Genomic DNA, 17,128 nt, shown 5'->3' with positions numbered 1-17,128 from the left:
TGTCTTGGCTTGTTTTCTGTCGATCATTTAATGTTCTATCTGCACTTTACTTTATGTACATGTGATTGCTAATTTGTGGATAATAATAAGAAAGATAAGTAAATTGCTATAAGCATAGAACATACCATAACTTAACATGGTATCAGAGCTGAGGTGAAGACAAAGCCCGAGCAAGACCAGAAGCAATCACCGAAGAGAAGATTGGCTAGGCTATCCTAAAAGAACTATGGGGTCCTCAACACTCTTCCCTGCCAAAGACAAGCTCCATGAGAAAGATGACTATCACGGATGGAAGATGTCTATCGATCTAACCTTAGAAGATCAAGGAGTATTGGATCATGTGAGAGGGAATATTGTTGAGCCTCCATCAAATGCACCCACTGCTGCCCGAAACAAATGAAAAACTGGTGAAGTCAAAACAAATAAGATCATCCGGGAATCTATCGACAAGTGCTTGGTGGCCTACATGTCCGACCTGAACACCTCCAAGGAAATCTATGATAGACTGGTGAGTTTACTTAAATTTAATGATGCAAATCAAGTTTTGTTTCTTAGAAATAAGCTAAAGGAAATTAAGAAGGGCAAAGATGAGAGTATGCAAGCATACTTCTTAAGTATCACTGAAATCAGGAACAATATCCTATCTATTGGGGAGACAATTACTGATAGGGAAACAGCACTCACGACTCTTGGAGGATTACCATCTGAATGGTATGTGTTCAGGACTACTCTTCTGAACAATAATGTAATTCCTAGTTTCGAGGGATTAATGGCTAGATGCATCCAAGAAGAAACAAGGGTAGAAGAGCAAGAAATGCCCATGCCTAAAGGTCCTCCTGCTGCCTTTTCTTCTCATGCTAAGAAAAGAAATAATTTCGGGACTAAATCAAAAAGAAAGGTTGGACCTAAGGGTGGAAGAAAAGGACGATGTTACATTTGCGATAAAGCTAGTCACTATGCGAGGGAGTGCCCTGATAGAAAGGACTCACATCGAGACAATGATCAAAATCCCTCTCATGGCAATCAAAGGAAAGGCAAATTCAATAGCAAAGGTAAAAGGAGTGCTGGAAATTAAGGAAGAGGACAATCATTCAAGAAGGCTAGAAATTCCAGGTATGAATCTAACACTGTTGAAAATAAGCAGGATGAATATTATCTACCAGCTGCTCTATCTACCTCTGCTCCTTCGGACTCAATGGGATTTTGGCTCATTGATAGTGGTGCCTCAAGGCACTTCACTGGTTACAAAGAAGTTCTCCATAATCTAATAGAGAAAGAAACTAACCTAGAAATTGTCCTTGGAGATAATATGAAATATCTCGTGAAAGGTGTAGGCAATGTCTCTCTTAAATTGAATCAAGGTAATACGATCCACTTACAGGATGTATTATATGTATCTGACCTCAAAAAGAACCTGGTGTCCATCTCGGCAATGTAAGACAAAGGCTACAAGGTGACCTTCAGCGATGGCAAGGTACGTATATGGAAAAATAATGTTAAAGATGCCTTCACTCTTGGGTTTTGAGTTGATTTATTATATCAGGTCGGTGGAATTCCACTAGGTGTCATGTCTTGTGACACCTCTCTTCAGTCTGAACTTTGGCATCGGAGGTTTGCCCACCTTCATTATAAAGCTCTACCCGATGTAAGACAAATGGTAACAGGGATGCCCAAATTCCGAGTAGAGAAAGAAGGTGTATGTCCGGGATGTGCCGAAGGAAAGCTTAAAAGGGGACCATTCCCCTCGAGCCAAAGCAAGACCTCTGATATATTACAATTGGTTCACTCGACATATCTGGTATGATGCCTGTGAACTCCTTGGGAAGATATTTATATTACCTTACTTTTACAGATGACTATTCTCAAAAGACTTGGATATACTTCTTGAAAAAGAAGGATGAAGTGTTCTCTTGGTTTCGACACTTCAAAGCCTTGATCGAGAATCAAACCGAAAAGAATATCAAGATCTTAAGGACTGATTATGGGACTGAATATGAATCTAACGAGTTTCAAGACTTTTGTAAAGAGGCTGGCATCAAGAGGGAGACTACTACACCATATACTCATGAACAGAATGGTATGGCGAAAAGGAAGAACCGTACGATTGTGGAAGTTGTCCGTGCCATGCTCCATGATCAAAGACTTCCGAAGTTTCTATGGGCTGAAGCTGCAAACACCGTCGTATATGTACAAAGCCGATAACCTCATCAAGAATTGGGTTCCAAGACTCCTGAAGAAATGTTCACCGGTAAGAAACCTGACGTATCTCATTTTAGAATTTTTGGAAGCCCTGTATATTTTCATGTGCCGAAAGAGAAAAGGAATAAATTCGGTGCATCTGGAAAGAAAGGAATCTTCGTGGGCTATGGTGAAAATAGTAAGGGCTATAGAATCTATGTAGTCAGTCAAAGGGAAGTCGTGATTAGTCATGATGTCACCTTTGACAAAGATATGGCCCTCAGCAAGGTGGACAATCTTCCGACTTTGAGGAGCTCTCAAGAAGCCGACACCAGGGAACTGAAAGAAAAGGATGATGAAACAATGCCTGATGTGGAAGAACCCATGGATCCTATTGATCCACCTGAGCCCTCCTCTTCTAGGAAGAGGCCCTCTTGGCTTAGGGGGCTACTCAATGATGCTGAAGGACACACTGCACCCCGAGGAACCTTCCATGAAAGTAAGAAACCCAACAGGTATTAGGGATACCTGACCATCATGAACACGATCATAGAAAATGAGCCTTCATCATTCTCAGATGTCGTCAAGTATCAAGTATGGAAGGATGCTATGATCGAAGAATATGAGTCTATTATGAAGAATGATGTCTGGGAAGTAGTTCCCAGACCCCAGGACAAGACAGTTGTTACTTCTAAATGGCTTTACAAGATAAAGCATGTAGCAGATGGAAGTATGGAAAAATATAAGGCTCGTTTTGTCGCTCGTGGCTTATCCTAGAAGGAAGGTATAGACTATGACGAGATATTTGCACCTGTTGCCAGATATACCACCATCCGCTCGATCATAGCCCTTGCGGCTTCACAAGGATGGAACCTACATTAGATGGATGTCAAAACCGCGTTCTTGCATGGTTCAATCAGAGAAGAGGTCTACGTGGAGCAACCTGAAGGATTTGAGATTTATGATCGAAAATCTCATGTATGCAGGTTGAAGAAGGCTCTCTATGGGCTGAAGCAAGCACCCCGAGAATGGTATGAGAGGATCGATAGCTACTTGATGAAGTTGGGATTCACTAGGAGTGAAGTCGATCCTAACCTTTACTTTAAGGTTGAAGATGACAAACCTCTCATACTGGTGTTGTATGTGGATGACCTCTTTATAACAGGTGTAGACCCTCTCATTCACAAATATAAGAGGGAGTTGGCTTCTGAATTTGAAATGAAGGACCTAGGACTGATGCACTATTTCCTAGGACTTGAAGTCTGGCAGAAGCCAAGGGAAATTTTCCTATCTCAAGGAAAATATGTGGTGAAGGTATTGGAAAGATTCGGTATGGTAGACTGCAAGCCTGTAACTAACCTGATGGAGCTTGACTTCAAGAAGTTAAGTAGTAGTGCTGCTGGACTTGTTTTATGAAATGCTACCGAGTATCGACAACTCGTCGGAGCATTAATGTTCTTAGTGAACTCCCGTCTAGATATATGCTTTGCAGTCAACACATTAAGTCAACATATGGTTGAACCTCATCACATACATTGGATTGGTGCTAAGAATCTGTTAAGATATCTTCGTGTCACAATTACATATGTGCTAAGATACACTGCCGGAGATGTGAGACTACTTGGATACACAGTTGCTGATTGGGTAGGCAGTGTGGTGGATCGTAAGAGCACTTCTGGGTGCTGTTTTTCCTTGGGATTTGCTTCGATATCCTAGATGAGCAGGAAGCAGAAGTCGATGGCTTTGAGCATCGCCGAGGCAAAGTATATTGCTGCTAGCATGGCCTCCTATGAGGTAGTCTGGTTGTGGAAGCTCTTCAGTGAGCTGTTTGGATTTACACTGGATACCACCGTGATCCTATGTGACAACCAGAGTGGGATTCGTTTGTCAGAGAATCCCGTATTTCATGATCGCTCCAAGCATATCGATATCAGGTACCACTATATTCGAGATATGGTGCAGTGGGGAGCTATAAGGCTCCAACATATCGGTACAGATGAACAGGTCGCCGACATTCTGACAAAGCCCCTAGGAAAGGTCAAATTTTTGACTTTCCGAGAACGACTTGGTGTCATTCAGAAACCCTCTGATGAGGGTCCTGTATGATGTATGGAGCTCTTGTAGCTCCGGGGGGGGTGCGGGGTACTTCTTGGAGTGACATATGACCACAGGGTAAAAGAATCTAAACCTTCCCTGTGATACCCCGCGGCAACTATGTAGCAGAATGATTAGTTCTCCTATGAGGTCTGGATGATGTGTTCTCCATGACGATTATGTAGCAGGATGATTAGTTCTCCTGTGAGGTCTGGATGATGTGTTCTCCATGACGATTATGTAGCAGGATGATTAGTTCTCCTATGAGGTCTGGATGATGTGTTCTCCATGATGATTGTGTAGCAGGATGATTAGTTCTCCTGTGAGGATAGGATTGATTAGTTCTCCTATCGAGGCATCCTACCCATGCAGTCTAGGACTCATGGGAAGTACCTCTCATTTGATCAATGAGCAGGGAAATGAGGATAGGGACCATAGTAGTACCGATGGACGCATCGTTGTATCTACCATACTCCCTATGCTAGGATGACATTCATTGATCTGGGATCAATGATACTGGTCTGGGACTAGTGGTAGGAGTCATACCCACTATGACGTTGACTTCGGGTCGGTTGAGACTGGTCTAGGACTAGTGGTAGGAGTGGTACATATTATGACGCTGACTTCGGGTCAGTTGAGCCTGGTCTGGGACCAGTGGTAGGAGTTATACTCACTATGACACTGACTTCGGGTTGGTTGAGACTGATCTGGGACCAGTGGTACATACTCTGAGGCTGACTTTGAGGTAGTATGATGCATCCTCGATCATTTCTTCTTCTTCCTAATTCAAACAAAAGAAGAGCAGAAAAGAACAAAGCAGAGTAGAATAGAGCAGAGCAGTGCAGATTAGTACAGGGCAGAACAAAATATAGTAAAACAGTACAGATCAGTACAAGGCAGAACAAGACAAAGTAGAACAGGCAGAATAGAGCAGAGCAGGGCAAGGGTCACGCTGTATAGGGCAATGCATTTGATGGATGAATAATAGCGACCAACAGACAGATTGTAGATGGAGTTCTCCCTAGTTGAGAGGGAGTGTTAAATTTGGCAACTAGGGCCAAACTCCATGTGGGTCATCTTATTCATGGCTGATAATATTTTTATTAGATTCCTCTCGTCGAGAGGTGCAGGATTGATCTAAAGATCATCCGATTCCGATAAGTATTTATGAAGATATGAATTTATTTTGATTATGGAATAATTATCAAGCCTACCAACAACTCATGTAGGCTCAGAAGCCCAACAGTCACATCTATTCAATTAGCATCACATGTGTATAAATACAGGAGGAATTTTCCTTATTTGGACTCACTCAACTCATCACATCTCTGTCTCTCTCCAGCGCAGTAAAGAGGCTCTTCTCTCCTACGCAGTAGGTGACTCTTCTCTCACACGTGTGGAAGGAAGGTGCAAAACCTGAAGCTGCAACTGCAAATCCAATTTTTGACCAGCATTGACCATCAGACCTCCTCTACTGAACTGCGTTGTAGGTGTACCTGGATCTCCTCTGAAGGCTGCATTTTTTGGTGAAGGAATCAAGCCGATCCGACGGTCGATTTGCGAGATATCAACTGCCCTAGTTTTGATGATGAAGCCGCTAATGCTGATACTGCTGATCTAGGGTTTGCTACTGCTGATATAAATAAGATTTTTGTACTATCTCTCTCTGCTGAATTATTGAAGATAAAAGAGGATTTGATCAAAGGGTTTCCCCATATTGGGGTTTGTCCTTGGCTAGCAGCCACATCTTGTGTCTCTTGTCTTGGCTTGTTTTCTGTCGATCGTTTAATGTTCTATTTGCACTTTACTTTATGTACATGTGATTGCTAATCTATGGATAATAATAAGAAAGATAAGTAAACTGCTATAAGCATAGAACATACCATAACTTAACATATTTCCACTACATCTTTGTATTTATGGTTATATCTGTATTTTGTTGTGTTCCTATTTAAATCTGGATCAGTGGTATCAAAGCGATCTGCTCTTTCTCTGTTTTTCTTTGCATGTCCCCAACGAGGTCGGGATATAAGGAGTTAGGGCTTGAACTAGTCGAACCTTTGCAAGACTAGCCTCGCAAATCCCAACGGCCTCCCATGGTGGATGAAAAGAAAGACGAGGGGGCATGACATCCTATCAAAATCTTGCTCGAAGAAGCCCTCGAGCGACAAAGGAACGCGATGATGGACAACTTTGCCCAGATCCTTTAGCGGCTACTCAAGGGCGATGCATCTACTTTCGACAGCTAGTTTGGAAGCGCCACACCCTTTAAGGTACAAGTTAACTTTGACATTCTCGTATTTGAGGGTCAGATAGATGAAAACACTGTAGATAAATGGTTAAATTTGCTAGAAGGATATTTTTCTGTTCATGATTTTTCCAGGTGAGAAAAGATCACTTTTGCACTTCTCAAAGTAGCCCCGCACGTCAAGGACTGGTGGGAAACCTACTGTGAGCAGAAGGATGAAAGTACGAACTCACTGTTTTCGGCCACACCCACTTGGAACTCGTTTTGGGATGCCATCAAGGAGCAGTACTACCCTGTTGGGAGCTATGAGGATAAATACATAAAGTGGACAACACTGTGACAGGGAAGGGACCAATATGTGTCAGAGTTTACCAATGTTTTTCATACCCTTCACATGAAGTTGGGTATCAAGGATTCTAAGAAGAATTTGGTTCTCAAGTACCGCGGTTGCCTGCATAGGTACATCCAGGATGAGATGGAATTCCTGGACATCTCCTCGCTCGGCACGACATACTGATATGCCGTCAAGATCGAGAAAAAGTTTAAACAGAAGAAGCGAGACTTTGGATCTGTGAATCTGAAGCAAGGGAAAGGTGCCCGCAAACCGTAGAATAAAGGACAAAGGCAAGGCGGGGCGGCCCAGGACAACCGACCAAAGCCGCAAGCAAAGAAAAATGTTACGAAGCCAAAGAAGGACACAGGAAAGTGGTGTGAGTTCCATAAGAGCTTTACTCACAACACAAGTGAGTGTCGGGCCAAGCAGTCACTGGTGGCCGAGCTAAAGGCTTCGGAATCAGATGCATGTTCTGACTTTGAGTCAGAACCCAACAAGGGGAATGACAAAGGGAAGTAGATTATCGATGTGGAGCCCAATGCCACTGTTGCCACCATGAAGATCCAGAAGGAGGAACCCGAAGATCCAGAGGAGGAGGAGCGCCTCTTCCACTCCCAGGTATGGATAAAGGGTTCCCCGCTACAGTTCATTGTCGACAGCGGGAGCTAGAAGAACCTCATTTTGGCAGAGGTCGTGAAGCAGCTGGGCTTACTGACCATAGCACATCCACAACCATACACCATTGGGTGGCTTCACCAAGGATGAGATCTTCGCGTGAGCCAGCAGTGCCGCCTTCCATACAACATCAAGCCGTTCATGGATGAGGTATTATGTGACGTTGCTCCCCTTGATGTTTGCGATGTATTATTAGGCCAACCATACGTATGGAAGCGACATGTTGTGTATGAGTCAAGGCCTCGTGTTGTTATTGTTACTTTGGGAAATAATTTGTACAGGATACCGGAGGTATCACCGCCTGTCGCCATCTCTTTGGTTACTGCAAAACAATGCAATAAGCTCACTTCCAAAACTAGGAAATTTGTTTTCCTAATGATACGCCCTCAGGGAAATAAGAAGACGGTGACCACGACCTCCAGACATGGCCCCTCCGCACGACAACAACAGATGGACAAGGTCATGGAGGAGTACGAGGACATCTTCACCTCCCACGCAGGGGTGCCTCTACACTGTTAGGTCAAGCACTCCATTGATCTGAACCCAGGTGTGTCGCTATCCAATGGACCAATCTATTGGCACTCCATTCTGGAGAACGAAGAAATCAAGAGGTAGATTCAGGAGCTGTTACAGAAAGGTCACATCCGTACAAGTTCATTGCTCTGTGGGAGCCCAATCGTGTTGCTACAGAAGAAGGATGGGAATTGGAGACTCTGTATTGACTATTGAGTGCTGAATAAGATCACTTTCTAGAATAGGTACCCGATCTCACAGATTGATGACCTTCTGGACCAACTGAAGGGGGCAAAATATTTCAACAAGATCGACTTGAAATCAGGATATCACCAGGTACCAATCGAACCCTCCGATGTGTGGAAGACTGCCTTCAAAGCCAAGGAGGGCCTTTTCGAATGGTTGGTTATGCCTTTCAGGTTGACAAATTCTCCTGCAACCTTCATGAGGTTGATGGATGACATCTTGCGGCCATTCACAAACTCATTTGTAGTGGTATACTTGGATGACATCCTGATCTTCAGCCAGAGTTGGGAAGAGCACCTCCACCACATCCGACAGGTTCTCCAAACACTGCGGCAACATAAGCTATGTGCCAATTTGGAGAAATGCACTTTTGGCATGACCCAGGTTCAATGTTTGGGATACATTATTGATGAACGGGGAGTGCATGTGGATCTAGCCAAGATCCAAGTCATTCGGGATTGGCCAGCTCCAACCACTCTGACAGAGCTCCACAGCTTTCTGGGTCTTGCCAATTTCTACCGCAGGTTCGTGTTGGGATTCTCTCATATCACTTGGCCCTTGAGTCAAGTGACAAAGGGAGGAGAAAAAGAAAACTTATTTTGGCCTGAATCTCAACAAAAGGCATTCACAGAGTTGAAATATCACCTCTGTTTTGCACCAGTGCTCATATTACTAGACTTGCAACAGTCATTTGAGATCGAGACAGATGCCTCTGACTATGCTATTGGGGTAGTCCTTACTCAATAGGGGCATCTAGTGGCATATCACAATGAGACACTTTCAAACACAGTCTGAAAGTATCCCACTTATGACAAAGAGATGTATTCCATTGTGCAGGCCTGCCAACAATGAAAACATTACATTTTGGGAAGGAAACGATCATCCACACATATCACCGGCCCCTGTAGTTCATACAGAGGCAAGGGAAGTTGCAGAATGATCACCATCAGAAGTGGTCCACATACCTGCAATAGTGCCACTTGAATATCAAGTATAAGAAGGGCATCACCAATAATGTTGCAGATTGCCTCAACCAACCACCAATCATGGCGTTAACCATTGTGCTCAGCTCTTGTGGGCACAAGACTTCTGATTGGCCACTTCTCTACAAAAGTGACCTAAAATTCAACCACATATACCAGACGCTCTTGGAGGGTCAGGAAGTTCCAAATTTTCACCTCCAGGATGACCTATTATGCCACCTGGGATACCTTTGTGTTCCTTTAAGCGAGCATGCCAAGATGATTTGGGAAGCACACTACAGTCGGGCCGCTAGGCATTTTGGGGTCGAGAAAACGGTGGCAGTACTGTAGAAGTATTTCTATTGTCCGAATCTTCGACATGATGTCGGGAAGTACATCAAATCTTGCACTGCCTACGCCATTGCCAAACTAAACATCAAGAAGTAAGGCCTCTATACTCCTCTACCTACCCCTAGTCGACCTTGGGAATCCATCTCCATGGATTACATGTCGGGCCTTCCTTCTACTAAGCATGGCAATGATTGTGTTTTTGTGGTCGTCGACAGATTCTCGAAGATGGCCATTACGGTTACCTGCAAGAAGAATATCACAGCGGAAGCCACTGCTAAACTCTTCTTTGAATGAGTGTGGGTACCGTTTGGGATCCTATCATCTTAGATCGGGACAACAGATTCCTCAGTACATTTTGGTCTAGTCTCTGGTCGATGCTGGACACCAGGCTCACTAAGTCCAAAGCTTTCCATCCCCAAATTGATGGCCAGATAGAGGTCGTCAACATGATGATCGTACACATTCTGCGCATGTACAACTCAAAGCATCCACGCAAATGGGATGAGAGCCTCCCCTATGTCTAGCATAGCTATAACCAGGCTCTCCACAACTCGATTGGCCACAACCCTTTTCAGTTGGGCTTGGGATTCCAGCCACTATGTCCCATTGATGTGGCCATGCCATTTGCAGCTACTCAGGCAAATTCGGCTCATGTCCAGTCCGAAACTGATAAGGCAAACAAATTCATTGAGCACATCCAACATATCCGCCGGCAGGTCCATGACATTATGGAGAAATCAAATGCTAAGTACAAGCAGCAACATGATCAATATCGGGTGCGACACAAGTTTCAGGTGGGCGACAAAGTTTGGTTGCATTTGCAAAAGGAACGCCTTACCGAAGCCTATCGGAAACTCAGACCACTCCGATATGGTCCTTACACCATTACCAAGGTTGTGGGAGATAATTCATTTGAGTTCAACATTCCCCCATTCCTTGGCCTGCACCCAATGTTCAATGTGGACCACCTTTGACCATACTTCCCGCAATTGCTAGACACATTAGACATTGCAGAACAACTCACACCTACAGAGTTAAATCCAGATTGCATGGAACAAGCCACAACTGATCGGATCATGGACACGCAAATTAAGCACACTCGCCAGCAAAAGATCCAATGTATCGAGATGTAAAGCATTCCAACTCCTTCACTAGGGAAAGTGGCTCGCCAGGGACCAAGTTCAACAGAAGTTTCATCATCTCATGGAGGAACTCAACGCACTGGGGACCATTGCTTCCTAAGGGGGGAGGAATGATCCAGGTGGATATTGGTGGCCACCCGCCAATTCCACTTGGACCCCCATCATTGTTTCTTTCAGTTTTTCAGTTTCCTTAATTGTAGCATAGTTTACTATTTTTAGCAGTTTTTCGGGTCCTAAACTTCCGGAGCCGTTTATCGTTCCAAAATGAGTGAAAAACCACCTAGAGCTCTTTCTTAGATACAACTTTCATCAAACTAGCATTTTCATCCTTATAAACAAAACTCGAATATAAAGTTGGAAGTTTGACCACCTCTAAAAGCTCTATCGTCTTCCTTAAAGATACCATTAATATGATTTACTCCAACTCTTGACAAATTCTTAGCACGTGAAATTAATGAACCATCATGCCCCCATATATTCAAGACGGTGTTGACATTTCTCCTATAATTAGCTAATAAATGGAAAAGTTTTGTAGTTTCATCACCCTTTCCAACCAAAATGCTCTGATTTTGAGTCTTTAAGTAGTGTCTTTCTCATCTAGTAGATGTTTATGATCTTCATTAGATAAACCAATCAAATCCTAAAAATATAGATTCTTCAACTTTTCAACCCTAATAACCAACTCCAATAAAATAAGGAAATGAGTTAGTCACCTTTGAAGTTAACTCATTGGTTAGTTCCCACATGCTTAGTTAGAAAGCCTTCAATCATTAAAAATATATACAATCTCTTAGAGATCTTGTTGGCCATCACTATCCTATTTCCCCAAATGGGTTTGATTTTGACTATAATTACATCAAATAGACTTTTTATTCCATATTTCTAACAAAAAAGATAGATAAAGGGTCCATTAGTGTTTTTTCACCCCATATTTCAACATTCTTCATAGAGAAATTCATGTTACTCCCCACAATTGTATAGTCATGGTTAAGCTACTTGGAGTTAGAAAATTTTCCTAGAAAGGGACCCTATCTTCATAGTGTACATATATATCTAAGCTTAAAAATTACATCATGTTATCCTATGAAAACAATACCATGCCAAGATATAAGTAAAAAAATCCAAGTACTAGTGCATAATATAGATCTAGGTCTCCACCCCAAAATTAAACCACCAGAGCTACCTCTTAAGTCGAAAAAGATAAAATCCCGCATATTAAGAATCCTTTCAAAATCAGAAGAAATTATATCACCCTTCCCCATAGATTCTTAAAGTAATAGAATGGACTCTACCTTTTGGGCCTCCAAAATCCTTTTTAGAGTTTTTTTTTTTTTTTTTGTGGGTGACCCAAAAACCTTCAATTTAAAAACCCAATCATTGATTACCCACTCCTTGGGGATGGATTTCTTTAAGAACCCTCATTATGAATTACAATTTACCTGCTTGAAATTTTAGATTTTCCTTCGCTTATGCTAATGAAAAATTGGGTTTCACTCCTCTAAGACCTCCCTTTCTACCCTTAACTTCATACATGCCCAAACAACCTACCACACCCCCTTCAAAATCCAGAACATCACCTTTACTAGCTGTAATGGAATATTTATGCATACCATCATTTCCATACTCCTTACCCATGGAAACAATGGCCTTCCCTTCAAAACATGATTTTTTTTTGGGATAATCCTCACAAAAACCAAATCCCTTATTAGGCCCCAAGCTATCAAATATAATGAGGATGAAATACCAGCTTTCCCATCCCTTATGCGCACACATAAGCCGCCATTATCCATAGGATCATCAAAATTCAAAAAGATAGAAACAAATTTCTACCCAAACCCATTTACCATCGGAGAAAGACTACTTAAGGGAGAATGGTCACATATAGATGTACCTTCAATAGATGCACTTGAGATAGAGTTTTATTTTGTTATTTCCTATAATCCCACCTACTTTGACCCTATTGAAAATAGCAACAAGAAATGCTAAAAATAGAAGTGCTAAAAATAGCACTGCTATAAATAGCAATTCGGGTACCAGTGTTGGACATAGCAACAAGAAATGAAAAATGGAAGTGATAAAAATAGCATTGCTATAAATAACGTTTTGGGTTAGATTCCAATTTTAGTTAGTCCCTGAACTAAAATTGAGAAGTAAAATTCGAATTTGATCTTAGCAGCTGTTTGTAAAATAATTAATTAATTCATCTTGAGTTAATTAGTTGGAGAAAATCAAACATGAAGTCTATGTGGGGACATGCAACATTTATCCCATTAATTGAGGAATTTATCCCTTAGTTAAAGAGATAAGGATGAGTTGTAATATTGAGTTGTAATTAGTTGACTTAGTTAACTGAGTCAAGTCCAGTTAGATTAATTCCAACAGTTTGTGGAATTAATTGTGAGTTCAGTTAGTTAATGCTTGCATGCATGTAACTGCTGCACTTCAGATAACTGAATATTCTCTCATAAATAACTCATGCATGTCAGTTCAAATAGAGACCTAGTTGAGATCAGAGGAGGGACAATGTACTATCAGTTGGATGGATTTTTCCTATAAGGGAAACTCATCTATGCAATAGGATGTTGAGCCTTAAAATTACTCTTTCCCTAGCAACTCTTCTCATTCCTTTTCTTTGTTTTTCCATAAGAAAGATGCATTATCATCACTAATAACTGGTATATACTGTCTTGAGGAGGACATTTAGTGATTTACATGTTATGCCTTTTATGTTTTGCTGTTTGAATAAATTTTTGTATATTAGCTATGAAACGTAGCCTATTCTGCAGCTAACTGGCTGTTTTACAGCTACCTCCATGCTCTAACAGGTTCCAGGTGTCAGAAGGAGAAACTAGCCACATGGGTAGCTTTGAAATCATCATGACATGGACCCTGTCCTATTCATTCAACCCAGGTTGACAAAGAAGATGGCATAAGACTACGGTTAATGAATAAGTCAAACACGAAGAGACCGAGGGTAACAGGACTCTGTTTCGTGGTTAATTAATGCGTTTCACAGTGATGGGAAGCATTATCCGGAGCAACTACCTGTACCTATGGACTCCAACAACCACCTGTACAAACAAATCCAACAACCACCATGTCTTGGATTTATTTATCCAACATTCGAGGAAGAAATTTCGCATATCTGTCTTCTACGTGTTTGGCTGTAGCATGCTTTTCTCCACAAATATTTATGTGATTTTTCTTATAAACACCTGTGTAAGGGACTGAAGAAGTTAGTAATAGTTTTAATGTGAAATCGAAGTTCTCGGCTCTGTAATTTTTGGGCGTTTTGTGTCCCTGTTTTAATATGAGAAGACCGCATGTTTTTATGAACATCTGAAGTAGTTGATTGAGCAAGCGTAGCATAATCAGTTGCAGAGGGCCCTTGCACTGAAGAAGGTTTTATTTAATTTATTTTTCTTCTTCTTGTTAATTGTAAATTCATCATTTTCTTTCTAAAACAATGTTTATAATCATTTTCTTACTAACAATGTTTATAATGCAATTTCTATCATTTTCTTACTAACAGTGTTTATAATGCAATTTTTATCATTTTCTTACTAACAGTGTTTATAATGCAATTTCTATCATTTTCTTACTAACAGCGTTTATAATGCAATTTCTATCATTTTCTTACTAACAGTGTTTATAATTTAGAGCAATTTCCATTAGTTTGATTTTTTTATAGTTATTATTAGTAGTTTAGAAGATAGAACTCAATAGTGTAATCTTGTTTCTTCAATTAAATACTAACCTTGTTTCAGGATGAGAGTAGGATTGAAGAATGATAAGGATACATTGTTGGATAGTTTACTTCATTCATTGTTTTGCTAGTTTAAATTCTCAATTAAACTGATCAGTATCATTTACTGTCTTTTCCATTTCATTTTTAGTTTAAAATACTAACTCATGGTGTTAATGAATGTTTATGGAAACCCTTCAAGTTGATAATTCATCCTTAACTAAGTGGTTGAACATTTCATCTATGCAATGAGTTATTTATGCATTTTTGTATTTGCTTTCTCTTAGATTAATGAAGTACATAATTACTTAAGTGTCATCCCAAGGAGACTTTCTCCCAAAATTGAGAGGCAAAGTAACCAAGTATTTCATTTAGTTTTATTTCTGTAATTAGTTAGTCATCAATTGCAAATTTCACTTTCAGTTTTAATTCATGATTTGGAAATAATGGTAAAATAAGAATAGAAACTTTGTTTCCATATTTTTCTTAGCTCTGTTTTCATTTCTTTCTTAGCTCTGTTTTCATTTTTAGATTTTGAGTAGTCTTTAAGAAAGTTAGATTTAGTTTTGATATTTTACATTGTAAATCATTAGGAATTAAAAGACCAAGAACCCCCAAAACAACATAAAACATAAAAACAATGAAGTAAGAAGGGTTAGCTAGCACAAACAGTGCACTACACTTCATCAGTTTACGATACCCGGATTGATAATTTATGTAAAGAAATTTAAGACACTAAATTGATCAGACATTTTGGCGCCGTTACCGGGGAAGTGTAACTTGGTAGCCTTATCTCTTACATTAAAAAAAAAAATGATATGCATAGAGAAAGAGACTCTAGGAGTAGATTTATAGCTAGAGGCAGGAGTTCAATCCCTAAACACCACCCACTCCACCAAGAACAAGAAAAGATACATCTCCATCCCAAACTCATACTCCCAGCCATAGAACTCTTGAATTTCTAGGCACAGAAATCCAATCAAAAGCATCTCCTACTTCATCTACCAAGTCAGTCCTAGGGGAGAAAAATCTTGAATCTCCAACAACAGGAGCAACCTTTTTTGCCTCCACAGGGGAGCACATTTTAATTGAATAATTAGGAATACCTGGTGAGGAAGAAGAAGTAGAACCTCTCTCCCATATCCATTGATAGAAGAACCAGAGGAGGAGAAAGTAACCTTGCAGGTTGAACCCTATACTGACCCTAAAGAAACTATAATGGCAGAAGAAGGAGAAGATGGAGAATTCACACTGTTTGGAGGAGGGGGTAGAGGAAGAGGTAGAGGAAATAATAGAAGAGGCAGAGGAAATAATGGAGGAGGTAGAGGAAATAGGGAAAGAGATAATTCTTTTGGATTCCCTATAGTGGATGAGGAAACAAATGCCACAATGAAAAATATCTCACCCTCTGTCCTCCCAAACTTCCATGGTTTGAAAAGTGAGGATCCTAAAACATTCTTATTTGAGTTTGAATTCTTGTGCAGAACTTATGATTATTTAGAAGACTCTCAAAAACTCAAATTGTTTCCTTCAACACTGAAAGGAGTTGCTTTGAAGTGGTTCATGGGGTTAGTCACTCAGTCCATTAGAACATGGAATGACATGAAAAAATCTTTTTTGGATAGGTATTTGAATTATTTCATGCCTACCAATCACAAAGATGAAGTGTTCAAAATGATGCAAAGAGAGGATGAAAACTTAGAGGATTTGATTGAGAGATTCAACTATAATTTGAAAAGAGCAAAGATGGAAAATTTAGATGAAGACACCTTAAAAGCTCTTTTATTAAAAGCCATTAGAGATGAATGGATAGATATCCTTAACATGATGGGGAAGGGAGATATCTCTCAACTCCCATTAAGTGATATAGGAGAGTTATGTGTTCATCTCTCAAGAGGGAAATCTAAAACTGGGAAAGGTCCAAGAGATCCTTCTCTTGTTAGAGTAAACAAATCTGCAACTTGATCTGTAAGTAGGGCAGAAATTGGTAATATGCTTGATGAATTTAAAACTGATATTCTAGGGAGTCTTAGTGAGCCAATAGACACCCTTAAGTTGCAAAACAAGCAGAAAACCGAGGCTGATGCTTTAGCCATTTTTTGTCCAAAATGTAGAAAAAAAATGCTCTAAGAGAATGTCCTTTGGATGCAAAAGTTGTAGAAACCTGTATGATTTGCTCAGAAAGCCATGAAACCAAGGGTTGTCCTTCGATTCCAGGTCTTAAGGCTGTCTTTCAAGAGGAAACAGTCCCAAATTCTGCAGAACCTCTTTGTTTTGTTGCTAGAAAACCTTAGCAGGGGCCACAAAATCAGGGATTTAACAATCAAATGTATCTTCAGTCCCCACCAAATTGGAATTCTTGGCAGCAAGCTTGGCCTCAACCTCAATCTCAATCTCAACCTTGGCCTCAACCTCAATCTCAATCTCAACCGTGGGCACAAGGAGTACAAAATCCTTATGGGATATTTTCTCAATATTACCAATATCCTCCATCATATCAGAATTATCCTCCCCCACACATTCCACAACAAAATCAGTAGCCACAACTTCAAAACCAGGACCCTCAACTTTCATTACCATTTCCACAACAAATTCCACAACAAAACCAAAGTCCTCAACTCTTACTGCCATTTCAACAGA

The sequence above is a fragment of the Pinus tabuliformis genome, chromosome 5_2, assembly GCF_031772625.1.
Source record: "Pinus tabuliformis cultivar Carrire ecotype Pingquan chromosome 5_2, CPIR1, whole genome shotgun sequence".
NCBI lineage: Eukaryota > Viridiplantae > Streptophyta > Pinopsida > Pinales > Pinaceae > Pinus > Pinus tabuliformis.
Note: the sequence above shows the minus strand (reverse complement) of the source record.